The sequence below is a fragment of the Etheostoma spectabile genome, chromosome 19 (genome assembly GCF_008692095.1).
Source record: "Etheostoma spectabile isolate EspeVRDwgs_2016 chromosome 19, UIUC_Espe_1.0, whole genome shotgun sequence".
Classification (NCBI taxonomy): domain Eukaryota; kingdom Metazoa; phylum Chordata; class Actinopteri; order Perciformes; family Percidae; genus Etheostoma; species Etheostoma spectabile.
In genome coordinates, this window is record NC_045751.1 from 7,342,684 (window position 1) to 7,355,937 (window position 13,254).

The following is a 13,254-nucleotide window of genomic DNA, read 5'->3' on the forward strand; positions in this document are numbered from 1 at the left end:
CACTGTGATGTGAAATAGAAAATGCATGCATTTCATGCCACTAATAATATTATTATTACATATTATTATGACATCCAGACCCCAATATTCTATTGAACTGTACAATATGTTACAGTAAGTAAGTAGGTTAGGAAGTAAATAAGTAAGAAAGAAAGTAAAGTAAGTAAGTAAGTAAGTAAGCAAGTAATAAAAGCAGTGAAGTCTTCCAATGTGTTTCCAGACCACGATTAAACTCTGACCTCTAGTGGTGTTTGAAGAAAGTGAAATATAAAAGGGATGAAATAGTTCGGCTGTGTTGTTCTTTACATTTTGTTTGTGTGTGGATAACGTCACTAAAGGTATTTTGAAAAGTGAACATAACATTCACATAAAAACCTACTGAAGTCATCACAATCTGCACGAAAACTTGAAATTAAATGGCGTTCCACCGAACTGGAAGATTCTTGTTTAGATTGGCAAGACCGTCTGAAAATGTACCGGAAGGCCCTCATAAGGCCAGATCAGACTATTACTCATCACTAATAGAAGAAAATAAGAACAACCCATGGTTTCTTTTCAGCACTGTAGCCAGGCTGACAGATCTCTATTGAGCCATCTATTCCAATAGCTCTGAGTAGTGACAACTTTATGAGCTTCTTTAATGATAAAAATTATTACAGATAAAATTCATCACCTTTTGCCCGGTTCACCTTTACACGCAGTAGCACTAGAAAGACCAACAAGACTTGACATATACTTAGGCTGCTTCTATCCTATAGACCTTCAACAATATACGTCAAAGGTCTCTTCAGCTAAGCCATCTACCTATCTCTTAGACCCCATTCTAGCGAGACTAAGCGTTACCCGTGGTTAACACTCCATTACTAGATATGATCAATATGTCTCTATTAACAGGTTATGTACCGCGGCCATTTAAAGTAGCTGTGATAAAACCTATCCTGAAAAAAACCACCCTCGGTCTTGGAACATTTAGTTGGCATTAAAGGAACACTAAGCTGGTTAAAGTCATATTTATCCAATCAATCTCAATTTGTTAATGTTAACAATAAATCCTCCAAGTACGCTAAAGTTAGCCATGGCGTTCCACCAGACTCAGTGCTTGGACCCATTCTATGCTTCCTCTATGCACATATTAGGAAGCACTCAATTAACTTTCATTGTTATGCGGATGAAACCCAATTATATCTATCAATCAAGCCAGACAAAACCAGACAGTTAGTCAAAAAAACATGCATAAATGATATATAAAAGTCATGGATGACCTACGATTTTCTGATGTTAAATTCAGACAAAACTGAAGTTATTGTGCTTGGCCCTAAACACTTCTAAACTCCGGATGGTATTGACCTGGCCTCTAGCACGACTGTCAGAAATTTAGGAGTTATTTTTGATCAGGATATATCCTTTAACGCCCATCTAAAACAAACCTCAACTACAGCCTTTTTTCATCTTTGTAACATTGCCAAAATTAGGAACATCCTGTCTCAAAACGATGCTGAAAAACTAGTACATGCATTTGTTACTTCCAGGCTGGACTATTGCAATTCTTTATTATCAGGATGCTCAAATAAGTCCCTTAAGGCTCTCCAGCTGATTCAGAATGCTGCAGTGTGTGTTCTGACAAGAACTAAGAAAAGAGATCATATTTCTCCTGGATTATACTGTATACTCAACTAGCAGATAAGATGGCAGCAGTGTGAGCGTTTAAGGAAGCCAGGCCTGCAAGAATGACAAGATTTGCCTTCAAATAACTTGTAAATCATTTAACTGTCTCGCTACAAACGCAATAACTCCTTGTGAACTGATGCTTTATATCAATAACGTCCTCAAAGCCTCTGATTTACAGAGCTTGATGTCCCTTATGGAGCAATCAGTTACCAACAAGTTTATAGTGGACACTATACAACAACTGAAAGCTGAAATGTTATCACACTTCAACGAACAAATTGACAACATTCAGTCAAGTTTAACATCGATCCATGGCTCTCTACCAACTCTAGGCAACCATGTAGCAGAGCTTAAAAATAGGGTCAGCTCCAATGAGGACAATTTATCCGACATACAAAAACACTTTAAGTTACTCAAGGGTGAAAACTCACATCTGTGGGATAAACTGGATGATGCTGAAATCCGAAGCAGGGCCTACAATCTTCGCTTCATTTATGTTCCTGAAAAAGATTAAGGTAAAAACATTCACGGATTCATCGACGGCCTAATCTAGCAGCTTCTGGGTGAGGGAAATTTCCTGGTACCTCCAGCTTTAGAGCAGATTCACTGCTCCCCTATGCAACAATCACAGAACCAGAAGAATTTTGCTCCAAGGGCTATCCTGGTGAAACGCCTTAGTCTTCAGGTTAAATTTAAAATCCTACAACTTGCCCGTGAAAAAGAAGATCTCAAGTACAACGGCAAACATGTCCATATCTTCCCGGATTTTAGTACCCGTTTTCTCCAAAAGCGTAGAGAGTTTGATGATATTAAAAAGAAACTCCATGAACAGGACAACAAATATTCCTTGCATTATCCTGTCATGCTCAACATCACCTCTAATGATAAATTGGTGCTGTGCAAAACCCCAGGCTAAGCTGAAACGTTTTTTTAGGAATTACAACCTGAATGACGGACTGCTCCTGCTGTGTTTAAGTTAGTCTATCAATTGGTTGTTCTTGATGATATCTGTTTGCTATGGGCTCTTTCATAAGGTGGTGTGTACATGCTGAAACATTTAGGATATGTATAAAGCATTCTCAGTTAATATGTTGCGGTCTGAGCCTGCATTCTTTTTTGGTTGTTTTTGTTTTATTAATTTTAGGCTATGCCTTGGTTTGACCAGTTTGTGTGATCTTGTGTGTGCATGGTGGTATGTGTGTGTATGTGTCTGTGTCTCTGTGTGTGTGTGTGTGTGTGTAAATGTTTGTAAAGACTTGTGCATTATGCTCTCCCCTTCACCCTTTTCTTCCCGACCCCCGTATCTACTGTATTAATTTATGAAGTATTAGTATAGGTACAGGTTTATTCGTTATTCATTTGAATATTAGGAGTTTGACACATAAAACTGACTTGATAAGAGCCTGGCTTTCTTACAATAAGCCTAGCATTATCACACACTCTGAAACATAGCTGCAAATATATCGGATGCAAATGTCAAACTTGATGGTTATACTTTGTATGAAAAAAGACGGGTACTCGTGGTGGGGGAGTAGCTACTAATATTTCTTCTCATCTTCTGAATTCATTACGCCAAAGTAGAGAGCTGTACATTTTGAATGCTCATTTGTTAATATTGTTTTTCATGAAAACAAGCAGATAACTATAGATAACATCTATAGACCTCCAAATTCCCCTGTTGAATCAAAAAATTGTATTCTTGCTACTATTAATTCCTTTGACTATGCAAATGAGTTGGTATTACTGGGTGATTTCAATTGCAATTGGCTTGATCGTTTATCTTTTTATGAGAAAAACTTTTTTAATGGTCTTAACCTTACCCAACTAATTACTGTTTCGACTAGGGTGATTAATAAGTCTAAATCTCTTCTGGACTGGATCTTAGTTACTCACCCAATTAGAATCTCTCAGTCTGGTATATTACCGGATCGTTTTAGTGATCACTCAATTGTTTTTTGTGTTTGGAAAATAAGACTACCCCATCTGCTACCCACAGTAAATAGGATAACACAGTGTAAAAAACTACACACAGAGGCTTTCATCCAAGATTTAATAAGTATTAACTGGGCTAGATTTCAAATGATCCCTTATGTTGAGGACGCATGGAACTTCTGTCTCTTAGAGGTTCTTAAAGTCATAGATAGACATGCAACTTGGACATCAGTGAAGGTCAAGGGTAGTCATTGACCTTGGATTGACAGTGATTTAATACATGTATTTAAACAAGATAAAGCCTAGGTCAGACAACACATGACAAAGGATGATGTTGGTTGGTCTGAATATAAGAAATTAAGAAATGCCTGTACAACCAAAACAAGGAATGCAAAATCAAATTACTATAAGCATTCTTTATCAGATGACAGCAAAAACCCTAAGCAATTCTGAAAGAAACTCAACTCTTTAATTAACAAAACCAATAAAAGTCTTCCTACTAAACAACATTATCACTGACCCTATCTCAATGGTCAATGCCCTCAATCAACATTTTTCCTCTCTGTTGTTCTCAATCACCTGAGCTCTCCTATTCTAGCATAACAAATACTGTGAACAATAGCTCATTCTCATTTTCAACTATTAATCCCTCTGATGTTCAACAGGCAATCTCAGAAATAAAATCTTCTGATGGTGCTGGTCCTGATGGTCTGGACATTAAGTTTATCAAACTTTCTTCTCACATCCTAGCATTTCCACTATGTGACTTATTTAATTTATCACTTTCCACTTGCGTAATTCCATTTATGTGAAAATTATCAAAAGTAACACCTCTACACAAATGTGGTGACTCACTTGATGTTAACAAATATAGGTCAATCTCCATAATCAGTAATGTAGCAAAGATTTTTAGGCAACTGTCTAAATATATTAATGACTTCTCCAACTTGACTCCAAATCAATCTGGATTTAGAATTAATCAGTCTACACTCAACAACAGCCCAAACTATATTTACCAATGACATTTTTCTGCAAAAGATAACAACAGGTCTACTGGTGCAAATTTTTTTGACCTCACTAAGTCGATTGACATAGTCAATCATTATATTCTTCTTGATAAACTATATGCTATATGTCTGCTGTTCTCAGGTTTAATGCATATCTTAATAACAGACGTCAAAGTGTGTGTCTCTTTGCTGCTCTCTCACAGTGTTGAATAATTGAAATGGGTGTCCCTCAGGGTTCTGCACTCCATAAGCAAAATAGCTCTTTTGAAGTTAGATTTCTAGATAGTAAACCTCTAGAGAATTTTGAGGAGTTTAAATATCTGGGCCTTTGGCTCAACTCCCAACTTACTTTCAGACCACGTATTAAATCTATTGTGAAAAAAATAAACTGTAGCTAAAGAATGTTATATTGCTCAATTAATTGTTTTACAAAATTATTACTCAATTATTATTGCCTGTAATTTATTATGCGGATGTTGTTTATCAGAACACAGCCGAAACCAATCTTAAACCTCTGAATGTGATTTATAATAGTTTCTGCAGATTTGTTCTGAGGTGTCCATTTAGAACGCATTATTGTCAAATGTATCAGTCATTGAATCTTCTTTCACTAAATGCTCAAAGTCAGTTTCACTGGTTGCAGTTTGTTCAGAAATGCATTTTTTCAAACTATCCATCTTGTCTGAAACACTTGATTCTATATCGATCATCCTATAGATTAAGAGACACTCACCATCTTTTCTTCTCCATACAACATACATTTAAAGAAATTGGGAGGAGAGCCTTGAAATTTAAAGCCCCTTCCGATTGGAATGGTTTACCTTGTCTTGTAGAGGTATCACCTCTTTTTCACCAGTTTGATGTCTCTTCATAATTATTCGCATACAAGCTGCAACTGTTTTCCTCATACTTGATACTTATACTTTATTTTTATTTTTATTTATTTATTATTATTATTATTTTCTCAACTGTCTATATTAATGACACTGTTTGTCTAATATTTATTTGTGAATGTACTGTATTTTCTTGCCTTTAAGGACCCCCTCGAAAGCAAGATGCTACATCTCAAGGGGTTATTCCTAATAAAAGAATTTCAAGATTAGCTTATCTGCATTGGCTTCCTGTAAAATCCAGGATGGAATTGAAAAACTTTCTCCTGACCTACAAAGCTCTAAATGGTCAAGCACCATCTTATCTTGAAGAGCTCTTAGTGCCTTATTGTCCCACTAGAGCACTGTACTCCCAGAATTCAGAGTTACTTGTGGTTCCTAGTATCTCTAAAAGTAGAATGGGAGCCAGAGCCTTCAGCTATCAGGCTCCTCTGTGGAATCAGCTTCTGGTCTGGGTTTGGGAAGCAGACACCGTCACCACATTTAAGAGTAAACTTAAAATCCTCCTCTTTTCCCCAGCATGTTTCCTTGGATCAGGGAGGCTCCAAAATCATGGTTGTAGCTGTATTTATTTATTTATTTATGTATTAACTACAGTACAAGCTATTATTAAATGCCAATGCAAAACTGTACTGTCATTTTTAGTCGTTATTTTTTTTGTTATAATTTCTTTGTGTTTTTCTATTTGGAGCACTTTGTGCTGTGTGTTTGTTATTGCGTACATTGTCCACAAGGGTGCGGCAGAGTCTAACAAAATGCACAATGTCAACTCTAAAATTCAACCAGAGTCTGCACAACAACATAGCTACTGTTTCTCAATAAAAAATTTTACAGAGACAAAATATTCCTTTTCACTCCTTTTCAACAGGATTTAAACTCTAAATCCTCTCATAGGTGACACAAATACCTTCCACCGAGGAACATGAATGTCCCTTTTCCACAGCCTGTTAAATGAGTGATGCCCTGTGATGACAGCCTGAGGTCTGGACAGGCTCCAGTCGCTTCAGCTGTCATTAGACCACTTTAGCTCTGCATGCTTATCTGTGCCTCTGGTCAGAGACGCCAACAGCCACTTCCACAGCATGTCTCTCAGAAGCTCAGGACTCACTGTGGTAGCTTGGCCACATAGCATACAGGCCGACTGGGAGAGCCTTAAACACAGGAGCATCGGCCTCGCTGTCACCCAGTCTACAGCTTTAATGTGACACGATCATTTGTGTGCACCTTCTAAATGTCAGGACACTTAATCCAACATAATTGCACTGTTTAAATAAAGCATTAAAAACAGACACGCACTGAACGTTGTCAGCCAGCATCACATGGATCTCCCACACAAGCACAGGATTTAACGCGAGCATACACACTCGTCTGAGGAGCCTGGTGGTCTGCTGTGTCTCGGAGAGGTCACACAGGAAATTTCACGCTCCTCTTCACACTGAAAATGTCTCCTTTATCCTCCCCCACTATGAACGAAAGAAAAGGGAGGAGTGAAAGACTGGATCGAATAAAAAAAGGACCCAAGTCCTGAATAAGGATGGCTTACTTGTGTAGGTGTAACTTCTTAAAATGCAGTGGTGTTGCCGTGGCGACCCACACCCAGCAAAGTAAAGGCACGAATATGGTCATCGGTTCATTGGAATGTGACATTTGTGAAAAAGGAACACAAAGGGAGGAATTTTCCCTCCAAAATGAGAGGACGGATAGAGAACAAGTGAGGTCAGTTTTAGAGAAAACAGGACAAGGAATGTCTGGTATTTACAGCATCACAAAACCAAGATCATTTTGATTTGTTTTGCGTGCAAGATGGGTCAAGAAAACACCTGAAGGTCCACCACCATACAGCTGGAGGCTTCATAGTTACACGCATACAAAAAAACATAAAATAGGGAAGAATTCCACTAATCTAATCAATGTGAAGTCAACCCTGTGCTTGATTCTACAGTGCAAAACCTCACACTGGCATACTTGCCTGCAGTGCAAAAGAGTTTAAGCCTGTTCTAAACATCTCTTATTTACTACTTTTCTGCAGATGCATAGTGTCCTTGTAGGTAGGTGGGCGGGGCATGCAGCCTTCCTGTGGCTGCGTGGAGTTTGAAAGGAGTGCTGTCTGTCTGCGTCAGGGCCGACAGAGATGCCCCTGTGCTGCACTGTGTGTCTTTGCTGTTTGCTCTGTGCATGTCGATGGGCATGTTGGGGGAAAGAGCTTGTCCTCCACCCATCTTCCTTTCAGCTTTCTTGCTCTCCATCTCCAATGCTCTCTTTCTTCTATATCCATGGCTTTCCATTCAGTGTGGCTGTGCTTACACAGGATGTCAAGGACAGAAGGGATATCAGCATTTAAATAAACGAAAAGTCAAAGGAAGTGTGCCAGATTTTATCACCCAATAGAGAATGGTGGGCCATATGGCAGAGAGTTAAGTTAAAAGGTCTATACACCAGGTGCAGAGGGAGGTTTATCAAAGAGGACAAGCAAAGAGACAAACAAGTGGCACACCCAAAGGCATCATTTCCTCTCACCACTTCCTCTAAAGAACCCTGCCACGCTCTCACTCAAGCACACACTGTCAGTCTCTCTCAGCCTCCCACTTCCTGATATCCCCTAAAGCAGGATAACACCCTCCTTCAAATGCACACATACATGCCACCCTTTTTGTATGATGTGATTTCCCTGTAGGAAATCAGCAATCTGCTGCCATTACCCACCAGCATCAACTCCTCTTCTCTCCTCCGTTCTATTTCTTCCCATGTTTATACAAAATGTTTCTATCTCCCATGAACATCATTAGAAATAGAGAACAATTGTTGGTATAGGCCAGCTTGGAAGAAAGCACCACACAGACTGTGGCAACAGGTCAAAGGAAAACAGAAAATAGCTAATTAGTCTGAAGGGGTGGTCTGGTGTCATAGTATCACAGCCATGTGATGTACACTACTTGTCTATAGCTTTGTGTAGCACAACAGACATGCAACTAACAATTGTGTTTTACTGAAGGCACTTGTGCTATGATGGGAGTGGGAGACACCGCTGTTTGACATTTTGAAAGAACAAGGTCATAAAGTGCGTCTCCTCAAAGCTAGCATTCACAACACTGCATTTCATCTGTAAAATGTCAAATTCTGAGGAGATGGATTGGCTACTCACAAAATGACATGTTTTGATATAGCTTTTGTGTCAGATAACTTATTAATTTTCCCACATTTCTAAAAACATGCTCCTTGACAATATGTAACAATTCCCAAATGGAGGGAAAGCGCGGAGAAAAAAAAAAAAAAAACTTTACAGTGTTCCCAGTTTTTCAAAAGCACACACACACACACACACACACACACACACACACACACACACACACACACACACACACACACACACACACACACACACACCTCGAAACAAAGGTGCCATTTTACTCAGGAAGGGTCAGCAGTTCTCTCCATCAGACATGGGCTTGTTCTTGGTCAGAGGCTGCTGCCCAATCTCAGGCCACCCTCCCTTGGCTCCATCGGCCCCCTGTTGGCCCCCACCACCCCGGAGACAAGCTCCCCATTGTTCCGCAACTACTAATAAATGACTGTTCAGACAAACTTTAGAGACCATTCTAAACACACACACACACACACACACACACACACACACACACACACACACACACACAGACACACACACACCTGATTGTAAATGGTGTGCTGTATGAAAGGATACACAACATCTTTTTTACTGCATGATATTTCTCATGGTGATCATTAAAGGTTAACTGACACTAATGATTGAAGGATATTTTCCTGAAATTTGAGCCTTGTGCGCCACAGACCTGGTGAGGTAATGCTAAGAACACAGTTTACTATAAAAACAGGTTGTAAGTAATGCATATTAAATGTTTCTATTGCTTTCCATTTCCCTTGAGCAGTTGTTAATGGACATGACATCGAGACCCAGTTCACCAGGAGGTCACACTGCTCAGTCGGTGTTGTCACCTGTGTGTAATGACACATACAAACGTACACACACACACAAACACACACCAGATACTGAGCTCGATCAAGGCCAAGGATCCGAGGTGAGCCATGAGTTTGGACATGATAAATCACCAGTCAACTTAAGCTCATAAACACACCATTAACACACTCAACCACAGCAACCAGATATGTTTACCTTAACCACTGTGCTGAGGACTATCGCTCTCTGGCAGGTCTGTATTAGCATGCCTGGGGGCCTGATGCACATGTCCATCAATGGGGTCGGCCAGGTCCAGCGCTGTCTCAATGCTCTCCAGCACTTTGGGCTTGCTTTCATACATACTAGGTATTTAACTTCAAGGAGCAGACCTGTGTTAACTGATTCCTCAATCTATATTTCAAGGTAATGGAAAATTGTGCTAATCATCTAACAACGTGTGGATAAACTGCCAAACTGAAGCTGTGAGTAGGTCTGATATTAGGTCATTGTGTTTTAAGTATAAAACCGATGGCTAACAGCTGAATTTGAACGTAAAGAATTGCAAGTGATGAGGAAGTTCCTTGGAAATGTTGAGTGGTGTAAATACAGGGTTGTTAAGTGACTCTGACCCTGGTGTGTATATGGCTCTCTACTGTGGTTCACCACAAGCATATCATATGACAGCTCAGCCAGCACACTCAGCCCTGTGAGAAAGCAAATTCCTGCTTTGCTATTCTCAGCTATAGACCAAGACATAAACAGAAGTATCGCCAAAGAAAGTACATCTATTGAAATATTCTGGCTGCTTTGATGTCTAACAGTCTAAGAGAGAGAAGCGGGTCTATGAGAGTGGGTGTGCAGGGGTATATCTATGTTTGTACAGTGCTAATACAGCACAGGGGTGATGTTGGCGGTGTGCAGGACAGATGCTGGGCAAGCGAGGTCACGTCAACAGACATGCTCCGCTGTTCAAACCACAAAAGGACGAGGAGGAAGAAGAGGCAGAAGTTGTGAGGAGTAAAAAAAAGTCCCAGTGTTTAGTCAAGGCCTGCTCACTGACACAAAGTCTGCCTTTGTCTGCCTCCCAGGGTGCCAGATAAAGGAATTCTTGTGCGTCGGGGGCTCTGACCGAGTTTATTTGACACTTCAGCTCCTTTTGTGAAGCAAGTGTCCCACCGTCAATGCTGGCCATGAGAGTCACTTGGCATTAGACAGAGGGTCCCTCTTCAGTGGAGAAAGGGGGTCTTGTTTGGAGAAGATTTTTAATGGAGGGGGTGTGTGGGGGGTGCTGAGTTAGAGGGGAGGGGTGCTCGGCCTGTGCACTGCGCTGTATACAGACATATAGTGGGGCTCTGTCCCCTGCCCCAACAATAGATGGAATTCTTCATTGCTAAGGAAGTGGACGGTATTAAGGAGTGAGAGCTGAAGAGTGAAGAAAGAAGAAGGTGGATGCTTCATCAGATAACTTGCATGACCACACGTCTACTACGAATGCAATGCCATTATGTCACTGTTTGCTCATTACAGATGGAAATGGCGACAAGCAGAACAGGTACAAACACTTCTCTCATATGATCCTGACTGATATATGGTTCACCATTGAGTGTGATCACATGCACCTGCAGGTTCTACTCAGAAGAAGCATCTACACATCATCCAAATATTTCTGTGTATTAACCATAGACGTGCCATGTGTCAAGTATAGCAGCAGCTAGCACTACTGGCAGCCACTTCCCATGGCATGCTGTCAGTGTGGGCAAAGCTCTGGAGACATATTTACTCTCACCTGAATAGAGTCACTGTGGGAGCGGTGGGTGGACTGCACTTGCTTTCTATGGTCCCTGTATCCAAACTGTTCATTTACTTTGCTGTGCCTGGTCTTTCACAACTTATGACAGGTCAGTTGGCTCTTTGAATGGTCAGTGTTCCCCTGGCACTGCAGGTGTACAGTATGATGACTTCCGGATGAGGAGAGGTTATAAACGGTGTTAATTTGAAAATGGGAGGGGGGGGGGGGGAATTCACGTAGTAGATCTGAAATACAACTAAATCAATTAGAGTCAGTTTTGAGGCTTAGAGATGCACGCGTACTGAACCCAGAGAATAACGGAGAAGTGTTCTCACAATGAACAGGTGGACCTAAATATGTGGAGTAGTTCAGGGGTTGGACAAGGCTTTTCATATCAAACGTCCGCCTCCACACACATAGATTATAACCTAATTTAGAAAATAGATTAAACCTATACTAATTTGATCGGAGTTGTCCCAAGGAATCCGAGGTGAGAGGTGTTGGATTGTTAATTGTAATTTGGTAGTGAATATGTAGGACAAATGGGTGTGTAGGAAGATAACGACAAAACCTTTGGTCAAAACAGCCATTGTTGTTGAACGTTTTTGTTTCGTTTGTGAAATAATATCGAGTGACATTAAGTTATTCCTAATTGATATCCCCTTTGGAACACCCCAGAATGCACTAACTATGCGGCACGTTTTTACAACTCAAAAAAGAAATGACAACAGAAATTGAGTCACCTCATGTCATTTCACTGACAGAAAGGTAGAACTCATAAGTAATTCTTATTTCTCAAATACCTGCTGAGGAGATGCGTTCTGTCATTATCCAAACTGCTGGACATCTGCTGAGCATCGTTTTTAAATTATATTCCAGGATATTCCTTTCCTAGTGTCAAAATCCACCGCAACATATATTGATTTCCAAAATGTATCATGGTGTTGGCCAACTATGGCACTAGTCACACGCGTATAATATCCCAAGAGACTCGTCTGTCCGATAAACGGCTTGTCCAGCAGAAGGACTTTGGCAGCAAGAGAAATGGACACCACTCATCCCGTGTAAAAAAGATAGTATTTCCTCATATCCTACAGAACTATACACAGCTGGAGTGTTGAATCCATCAGCTGTTGCCATCATAAAGTTTTACCAATAATAATAATAACTCCTCCACGTGTGTCAGTAGTGCAATGACAGAAAATAATCCTCTTTATGTGTCCAAAGAATCCTTGCGTAAAGCGATAGCTGCTTTTGTAAATCACGCATATCGATCAGTGTGATTATTTCCAATAATTAATAGAAAAAGCGGGTTCCTCCTTGTGGTCCACTGAAGTGATGATCTCTGCTGGAACTCCAACAAGCGTCTTTGTAGTTGATACGATGCGCTCCCGTGAAGAGCCTGAGCCGCACTGACTGAGCCATAGTTGGAGCAGAGTAGCGCAGCACATGCTGCCCTCAGCCTACGTAACCACGCAAGGCATGATGGTACGTGGAGTTAATTGTTGTCATTGCTAAATATTTGAGAACAGGAGAATGATACCAGAGTAAAACCATTGAAGATAACAATATAGAAAATAATAACACTGAACATTATGTGGAATAACATTATAATTTAACATTCAGTGGCAGTAATGTATAGTTAAAAGTACTAACTGATTTTTGCTTGCATTGGAGGGGGAAACATGTTTGCCTGTTTTACTGGCATTAGTCTATCAATCATCTAAGTTTTTATCAGGATTTAAATTATTATTATTATTATATATAACAGTCAAGTAAGTTATGTCACAAATATAGGCTGTTACAATTTGGTTGCAATCACTCATCAGCTGTCAGTTTGATCGCAGGTTTGCGTGTGAGCCCTGTGTGAGCACTGTGAGTGAGTAATAATGATCTTCTGTAGCTGTGCAGAGATACAGGGATGTCGGTACCTTGAATCACCTTCCCATGAATGAATCTCTTGTCTTCTTACCTCACTTTCATGTCTTAACCACCTCCAGGCTTGCTTGTATTTCTGGGATCTTAGCTACCCTT

At 40.2% G+C, this 13,254-nt stretch overlaps 1 long non-coding RNA gene across 1 annotated transcript in view; it reads right to left on the minus strand.

Annotated features, from left to right (window-relative positions):
• LOC116707393 (uncharacterized) overlaps positions 1 to 12,653 on the minus strand; it is a 59,341-nt gene extending 46,688 nt beyond the window's left edge. Inside the window, exon 1 of the long non-coding RNA XR_004336503.1 lies at positions 12,024 to 12,653. This is a non-coding gene — a long non-coding RNA (uncharacterized LOC116707393). The remainder of the gene's footprint in view (positions 1 to 12,023) is intronic.
• Positions 12,654 to 13,254: the final 601 nt, after the last annotated feature.